The sequence below is a fragment of the Malus domestica genome, chromosome 02 (genome assembly GCF_042453785.1).
Source record: "Malus domestica chromosome 02, GDT2T_hap1".
In the NCBI taxonomy this organism is placed as follows: domain Eukaryota; kingdom Viridiplantae; phylum Streptophyta; class Magnoliopsida; order Rosales; family Rosaceae; genus Malus; species Malus domestica.
Genome location: NC_091662.1, coordinates 5,965,632 through 5,974,859, shown reverse-complemented (window position 1 = coordinate 5,974,859; position 9,228 = coordinate 5,965,632). Strand labels below are relative to the sequence as shown.

Here is a 9,228-nt window from a genome sequence, read left to right as displayed (position 1 = left end):
AGATTAAAATAAATTACTTTACTTTTGGTCATACTTGTCGGAAAGTATCAAGATCAAGTTGCCACATATTTAATGTACGGCTTGCAAGCAGTGATGCAGTTATACTTTTGACTCCAGAACAAGAATTTCCAGTGCCCTCTCTGGACATTGAAGCTAGCTACCGATCGTGGTCCGACACGTGTGCAATCGATGTTGCATGGAAATTTTGTTTTCTTCTCATTTTTTCTCCATTTAACCATCAAGGTTCAAACTATTATCGTTATGCTAGGTGATGAAGCTTGTGAGTGACTAACAAATACATCAATCCCCAAATCTTATGAGACAAACTCAACAATGTTTGTTGGTCTAATTTGAATATTGAATATTTAAAATTGTTTTATATATCAAGAAATAATTGATGTTTCTATTACTTACATTAATCATGAAATTACCAAATTTTAGCCCATGAGGGTTGGCTTAGTAGGTAAGATCTTTACTTTGTGTGCCGTCCCCCCAAGGTTTGAGTCCTGTTGTCAGTAGTCATTTTTTATGTGATATGTAAATTCCTACGTAAATCCATACTGATGGTAGCTGACAGTTAGGTGTCATGCGTAAGTCCTTCCGGCTCAAAGTTGTGGACATGTCTTGGCACTGATATAGTGAGAATAATCAATCTCCCCCTAAGTTTTGTTACCGAAAAAAAAAAACCAAATTTTAGTATTAATTGTTGTAATAATTTAGCTCCCCCTGGATTCTTACAGTGCCATTTGAAGAAAGACTTTGTCGAAAGAAATTGCCCTGATATCATTTATGTGGTAAAAAACAGCCTAGGTTCCAAAATAAAGATATTATTCTTAAAATGACTTTTCCATATCAGTTGTCTATGCATGCGTAAGCGATTTAGATTTGTTGTTAAAATATCATGAAACTTTTTTTAAAACTAGCATCTTTCTTTCTCAGGATTGTAACAAATATTGCCATCAGTTGGTTGGCTTTTGGCTTGATGCCTACTTCATGGAGCACAGAAGAAGTTTCTCAAAACAAAGTGGACACATAATTATGGAGACCGGTTGTTGTACAATAGAACTTTGATTTGGTGACTAGTAACCTACCACTAAACCAATTAGTTTAAGACTTTTAACACAATGCAACGAGTCTCTTTTTTCAACAAAATACAAATAAAAATAAGGTCAATTGCTTAAATTTAAATTTGTAATTGTTTTTTCAATATCTTCTTTGAGCTACCTCGAGATCGGTCCAATGCAGATCGCTTAAATTCCACCCATTATGTATCATATATATGCTAGCACCAAAATTTATGAATAAAATACTCATTTGATTCTCATGGCATGCCGACGCTCAAGCCCTAATAGATATTCTGTCTTATCTCTACGACTCTAACCCTAACAAACATTTTCGGTATATGATTTACAAATTTACAAATTTGTTTGTACATTAATATATAGTCACCAATTAGTAATTAAGCAAACGGGTGGAATTTTTATTTTTATTTTTTCCTTTGTAGATTTGGGCTTAGTCAAGTTAGTTAGAGACTTAAAGTAGTCTGATTTCCTCCTACATCTATGTTTGACCCTTCTGGTAATTTCAATGAATTTATTGTAAAATATCGCATATGTAAAATAAAATTGTCAAATAATGATATAAATATTATTTTTTACCCAATTAACTTAATTCATGACGTGCATGTCATGCCATTCAGATCACGGTATGATATAGGTTAATGCACAAAACAAGTGTGGTGATATAATTTCTAAGTGTACGCACAATGCATTTCTCACCACTATTCAGAAAAGAAGAAAAGGAAAGGAAAGGAATATTATTCGGATATTGCTATTCACACATTTATTTTTATTTTTCACATACTTTTGTTAAATTTTGTAATTAATTTTTTTTAATTACCCCACAATCCGAAAATTAAGAAGAATGTATGAGAAGCAAAATTGGGTATGTAAATAGTACATACCTATTATTCTATCTAAAAAAATGGATGAACAGATTAATGTAAAAGAAATAAGAGATAAATGCATGATACTTTACTTAGCTAGACAAACGATCGAAAAGCGAACCGTACGTGAAAATATTTTTTTGTCTTCCTCCAATCATACGCAATGAGATTCATCTTTCTACGATCCTCACTTAGTTCACGGTTGTTTTTGGGTAAACTTAATCGAAGAAAAAGTAGTCAATTTAGATCTCAACGCATTTGACCACAATACTTACATGTATTCAACATAATTATCATATCAACTGTCAAATATTGATTGTATTAAATACATATACTCACATAAATAATATTTGATCGTCAAATAATGATTGTATTAAATATATATAAATATTTTAGTTACTCTTAAATCAAGAGAGTTGTAAAAAATCACTTAATAGAACAAGCTTGACATAAAAATAAAAAAATGTCTTTTGTTCACAGACCAACTGCAAAGAAAAGTATTTTTTTTTGGTAAGAAATTATATTATCTACACTGAGAGGGGGGTGAGTTTAACCTTACAATGGGTTAGTGGTTCAAATTCGCTTTTGATAAGAATCGAACATAAAATCTCACTTATATGTAAAGAGGAATACCACTAGACCGTAGTACTGAGCGACGCAAAAAAAAATAAAAAAATAAAAATTTGACGTGCTTAATTTTTTCCTAATTATGCCACTTCGAAGTAAAAAGAAGCTAATGCCACTTTATTTAGGTTCAGTGATGAAAACACTTTTACTTTAGTTTTGTTTTACATTTGTTTATCACTTTATCTGTTTGCACTTGCAGTTAATTACGTCAACAACAAACCAATAACTGAAAAAATTCTTTAAGAAAAGAAACTTCAGTTTAAAGGGAGGGAAGGATCATTTTCTTGTGGATTCCGTGATCGTGACCATTCATTATATATTATGCGGTCAGTTTTCGTTAGGTATTATTTATATTTACTTTTAAATTTTGAATTTCAAATGATTTCTGATTGCATGATGTATAATGAACGATCACGATCACGAAATCCCTATGAAAAAAATCGAGGATCCTTTTCCTAAAGGGAGTACGTTGAGATATGGCTGGCTATCCTGCCATGCAGTTTCATTACGTAGCAAAACCTATAATTGGCGGGTCCCGAAGCTTCTATTATCATAATGCTGTACTACCCAATTTGATTCATTTACATTTTTCTATCAACATAATTAATATTATAATTCAACTATCACATGATGGTCTAATAGTTAACGCAATGGCGGAGTTAGAAAATTTTCACCGGGTGGGCTAACTTAAACATTCAAATCTTTATAAACAAAAAAACTTGATACTGTATTTTTTACATTATCGTCTAGCTTAAGAAAATTTTCAAAAGGTGAACCAATAAACAAATACGTATTAAAATTCAAACAAATCCAAACTTGTACATGTACATGTACAATAAGCAATTAGAAAAATGACGAAACAAAAAGAGATGATTTGTAAACTGTATTATATAATTTTATATAGTTAAACCAAGAAAATTAGGATTAGTAACTAAATATATGATGGGCTATATTCGAAAATCATTAAAAATTACATGTAAAATTTTAATTTTTTTATTGAAAGCTACCTGGGCTATAGCCCAAGGTAGCCCTTAACATGGCTATGCCATTGAGTTAACGACAAATTTCAGACCTGTATTTCATACGATACGTATTGGGTAAGATTTCTGGTGCTGATAAATTACACAATGATGATTAGGAAGAGGCTAAAATACCTTTGTGAGTCTTCTCGACGCTCAAAGTGAATTGTTGTAGTGAAGCCACCAACTGGTCACCTTTTAAGAAAAAAAAATTAAAATTGTTATTCACATGTTTTTTTTTTGGGTAACACCGAGGAAATATGGTCACTTGTTAATTTACTATATTTTTATTTACTATATGATCCGGATTGACTTCAGTATAAAAATTGGGTATGTTTTTTTTTTTTTTCCTTCTATCATTTGAGAGAAAAAAACATAACTATTATTTTAATTAAAATTTTAGATAAATACTTGACGATGATATTCTTTTCGTTATCCGTCTCCTCTCTAGGTCGGACCCATCGTGTCCATGAAGTTGAGAACGTTACGTTTTATTAATTTGAAGCTCTGAAGCAATATCCAATTTCTCATCCACATCCAGTGGCTTTGCTTATCTCCTTTTACAAAGTATTGAATATGCCCGGCAACTTGATTACCAAATACAAACGATCAACTTAGCTTTTCTCAAAAGCACAAGCCAATACCTAACAAATTTATCCAATAAAACTGCAAATTTGCAACTGTGTGATGATGATCAAAAGGATGATAATATGAATATACAACCACAACTCCATGACCAAATTTTCAATAGATGGGAGATATTTTAGCCTTTCTTTGTACATTGTTTTCAGTTAATCTCAATAACATCAATTTATTTTCCATAGGTGTATAATTTAACTATAATATTTAAGATTTTCAGTTAAAACAATAAGGAAAGTGCTTGATAAAATGTCCCCCAATAAAGTTTATTTTTGTAAAAGTCTCCTTATAATATTTAAGCTATTAACACAAATTCAAACTTCAGTCGTCGTATAAAATTGTACACTCATTTACACATAAGATTATCTTTGTGAGCCATACAAATGAAACATAAACTACGATTGAAAGTCGTCCTAGGGAGGATATGATAAGTTTCAATGATAAGGCAAATCGTTTAAGGTTCACCCAATTAACAAATGGAAAAGGGCCAAGGCAGGCAGTTTCTGGCTTGTTTGGATTAGTATGCCACGTTTCGTTGAGGCTTATCTTGATTGGCAGTCATCCCAAATTGTAGGTTTTTGTGTGCCCCATGGTGTCCAAATATGCCTTGGTAGTTGGCTCATATGGGACCCTTGAGGTAACTTTGCGGTCATTCGCGAAGAGATAAGGCGTTAGTGTTGCCTCCTCACGTAAAGAGTCGATCTCACCAAACCCTAATGAGTGTGCCCATCTGATCCATCTCTTCATAAAACGGTTTTACGATTTTCTACTTACAATTATTTTGTATGTATGTTATATTTTTTTGTGGTGATAGTATTCATATTAATATTGTGTGAGAAAATAGGACCAAAAAGAAAAGAAAATTAATTAAAGTTACGATAAAAAAAAGATAAATAAAGAAAAAAAAGGTGCACCTCATCTAGAAGGGTTTTGAAGTTATAGCTTTGGTACATCAGAATCGAGTTTGAACGAGGACCACACGAGTCTAATTTTCAATATCATGACTCATCAGCCATCAGTGAGTCTTATGATGTGATCAGAGGTCATATAAATTAAGCTAAAATGATGTTGATTAGCAGAAGCCATCGAAAGTTTAATGTTTATCACTTATTCCATGTTATCCTCAATCTGGTTTTGGACAACCACTAAACTATATTTCAATTAATATTAAATTAAGTCAAGTTTGTTAATAAAAGCAATCATATAATATAATAAGCATGCAAAGGTAATATCGAGAAACATATTAATGTCTTAAAAAAAATCAGTTTAACTTATTACGTTGTCAAACTGACAACTAATGTTAAAATCATATGTTATTACGTTGTCATGTATTTTTTTTATTTAAATTTTTAATGTATGATATTAATATTATAATTTAGTTACATAACATGCAAGATTTATTCCGTCATGTAGAACACCAATTTGGACATCCACATCACTGCTCGTCCGTGTCAATTTAATACAAAATTTTCATTGGCCAGAATCATTGACACATAATCTTCCAAAATCTGTGTGACAAAGGTTTTTGTGGTTCTTTCAAACATGTTAAATAGTAATGGGGCCCAGAAACGGTTGAAAACGGAAAAAGAAGTATGACAATGATGTAATATCATCAACCAAAACTTGTTAAACAAAATTATCCTTACTGAATAGTTAATGATTTGATTTTGTCATCATTTGACTTGCCAACTATTTCTAATTAGTATTAGGTACACTAATTGAAGTTTTAACGAACTCTTAATAGATTTATTTGGTAAAATAGCATGGGGTAATTAGCAGCAATAGTCACATTTTGATAAATGGTTGCGTTTTTTTATCACTCTCTTAAAAAATTGCTCGTGTGATCAAATTTAGTTGTGAAAAATTCACACAGCCATTCTTTAATTTGAAAGGAAAAAAATGTATCGTTGACCTTCACATCTCGCACATTGGAGCTATAATATCAAAACCTCAAAGGCAGGATTCCGAACTGAAGCAGAAAGCTGTTGGCCCTTGTTTCAGAGTTCGGAGGAGATACCAAAGAGGAGGGAAGCTTTCAATTAAAAGGTAATTTCTCATTAATTTTCTCATCCCTATAAACCCTAATCCTTTCTAGCAAGTTTGGTCTAGCAAGCCTAATCCAGTCAAATTTTGCATGAATTTTTCGAAATTCAAACTTGCTAGAAGGGATTAGGGATTTATAACGGTGAAAAAATTAATGAGAAATTACCTCTGACGATTGTCAAAGGGGTTGCGGCGACTGTGAAGGGGGTGGTTATGGAATGAAGACGAGGATGGGTTCTAAAGAGTAAGACCAGTGATGGCACCTCTTAGGTGTTAGACGGCCCGTTGCAACTGATGAAAGAGAAACAAGGGTGAAAAGTCATATTGTTAGGGAATAGAAAGAGTGGGTTAACTGGGGTAGTTCAAATTGATAAGGAGAGTGTCGTTGGTTGTTGTTAGTGTTTCGTTGAGTACTTTCTCTTTTTAATGAATGAAGGACACTTTTTACAACCAAATTTGATCATAAGAGCAATTTTTAAAGTGTGATCAAAAGTTCAACCATTTGTCAAAAGGGAACTATTGCTACTAATTGCCCAATATCATGACCCATAACCCTAAATGAGATTGAAAGTTGAAACTACTACACTCCAAATTTCAGTCCATTTATTCAACTAATTAACCAACTCCCACACCTCCTATCTCTGTTTTCACATAGCCAAATAGTTGGGTAAAGTACAAAAAACTACCTCAACTATTGGTGTCACGACACTTTCATACCTCATCTTTTAAAATTGACAATGTCATACCTCATCTTACGAATTTGTGCCAATATCAGACATCCGTCAATTTTTCTGTTAATTTCTCTGTTAAATGATGATGTGGTCCGACACGTGTCCCACTCACTAATCCAACTGGATTAAAAAATAATTAAATATTCAAAATTTAAAAAATATATATATATATTAAATCTCTCTCTTTCTCTCTCTCTCTCTCCTCCCCCCCCCCTTTCTTGCCTCTCTCTCTTCTCTGCATCCTAGAAGACCCAAAACCCCTTCCCACCCGACCCCCCCGACCCCTTCCCACCCGTCCTCCACCACCATCTCTTCCATCTCTCTCGCCCCACTTCTCTCTCTCGCTGTGCCCAGAACCGCCTAAACCCACCTGGGTTTTTTCATCCACCAAACTCTTGCCCATTGACTCGTCCCCCCAAACTCTTGCCCATTAACTCGTGTCCCCCCCCACTACCCCACAGACTCGGACTTTGTCGCAAATCAAACCGGTTCCCAGTCCGAGTTCAGGTCGACGCCGTCGTTTTGGGTGTCCAGGTGCAGATCGAGGGTGGCAGAGTGAGGGAGGCGAAGTAGTTGAGGAAGATGATGTCGTGGAACGACGTCATTGCGATCTCCAGATCGAGGGTGGCGGAGTGAAGGAGGCGGAGTAGTCGAGCAATATTGGGTTCTTCGTTTTGGGGTTTTCGAATTGTGGCAACAATTGCTGCAATGGGAAGGTGGGTTTTGTTCCTCCGGGGTCTAGGTCTTCTGGGATGCAGAGAAGAGAGAGAGAGCCAAGAAAGGGGGGAGAGAGAAAGAGAGAGAGAGGAGAGAGAGGGTGGTGGAGGACGGGTGGGAAGGGGTTTTGGGTTGCAGAGAAGAGAGAGGTGAGAAAGGGGGGAGAGAGAGAGGAGAGAGTGAGAAAGATTTAATATATATATATATATATTTTTAATTTTTGAATATTTTATTATTCAAAAAATATATTTTTTATTTTTTAATCCAATTGGATTAGTGAGTGGGACACGTGTCGAACCACATCAGTATTTAACAGAGAAATTAACAGAAAAACTGACAGAGGTCTAACATTGACACAAATTCGTAAGATGAGGTATGACATTGTCAATTTTAAAAGATGAGGTATGAAAGTGTCGTGACACTAATAGTTGAGGTAGTTTTTTGTACTTTACCCTAAATAGTTTTACAGGTCTACAACTAGGGTTTTTTGTTTTGATTCCATTCAATACTAAATTGCTGGAAATTTTGTTGCAGTCTCACTACCTACCATTCTCCTAACCAAAATATATTTTTCCCTTATAGGAGAAGTTGGCTACTTGGGTTAAACCCTTTCATGTCATGATTTTGTTGGTTGAGTTGGGACCAGACCTTTGTCACAAATATGGTCTGGTTGCAATTGGATCGCAACCAACTAATAACCAAAACTAACCACCAGCAGGGGGAGCTGGCAGAGGTAATGGGTTCAGCTAGCTAGCCCATGTCTTCCTATTCACCAAACTCACACCACTTATCTCCTTTTGTGACATGCATGTTGCGTACGTAAACAACTCTGGTAGGTAATTCTAATCTGAAATATTCAACTTTTGTTAACGGAATTGCAGATGATTATTTCTTAAGGGATAAGAAGGAAAAAGACACTTTTATTCATTCCAAGTGTCCAAGTCATGCAGAACAAGATACTTCTTTTCGTTATATATGTGTCATTATTTGATGAATTCGACACACAAACAATGCATTATGCATGGCCCTATGAATACGACGAGCTTCTATAATATATACATACATATATATATTTGTACATGTATATATATTATCCAATCTTTTCTTGCTTAGGCTGGCAACACACCTTATTATGTTAATCCCAATCCTTTACAGCAGTGAATGACCTTACTTTTCTCTTCAGGAATTCAGGCTCCAGGCCCTACCCCAGAGGTTGGATTAGGACCTACATCAGGGTGACATATCAAGATAGACGGAAGGTGTTACCTGCTAGTTTGTTGCTCAATTAACAACTTGGGACATGCTTAATATTGATATAAAGATATACTTGATTAGTAGCACTTTAGAAAAACTAACTGAAATGCTAGAAATAGAGAAGAGTGTTTTGTAACATCCAATAGTGTTGTTCATTGCCACCAAAGAGCGTCAATCGCTTATTACATGCGCGCGTGAACGACTGTAAACCGTTGATTGATGTGAATCTCATGATAAGTCTCATTCCAAACAA

At 34.4% G+C, this 9,228-nt stretch overlaps 1 long non-coding RNA gene across 1 annotated transcript; it reads left to right on the top strand.

The window, feature by feature from the left end:
• The first annotated feature begins 7,290 nt into the window (after nucleotides 1–7,290).
• LOC108175089 (uncharacterized) lies at nucleotides 7,291–9,228 on the top strand. The gene is made up of 3 exons (XR_003766792.2): nucleotides 7,291–8,094; nucleotides 8,304–8,553; nucleotides 8,905–9,228. It is a non-coding gene; the product is annotated as an uncharacterized lncRNA (long non-coding RNA).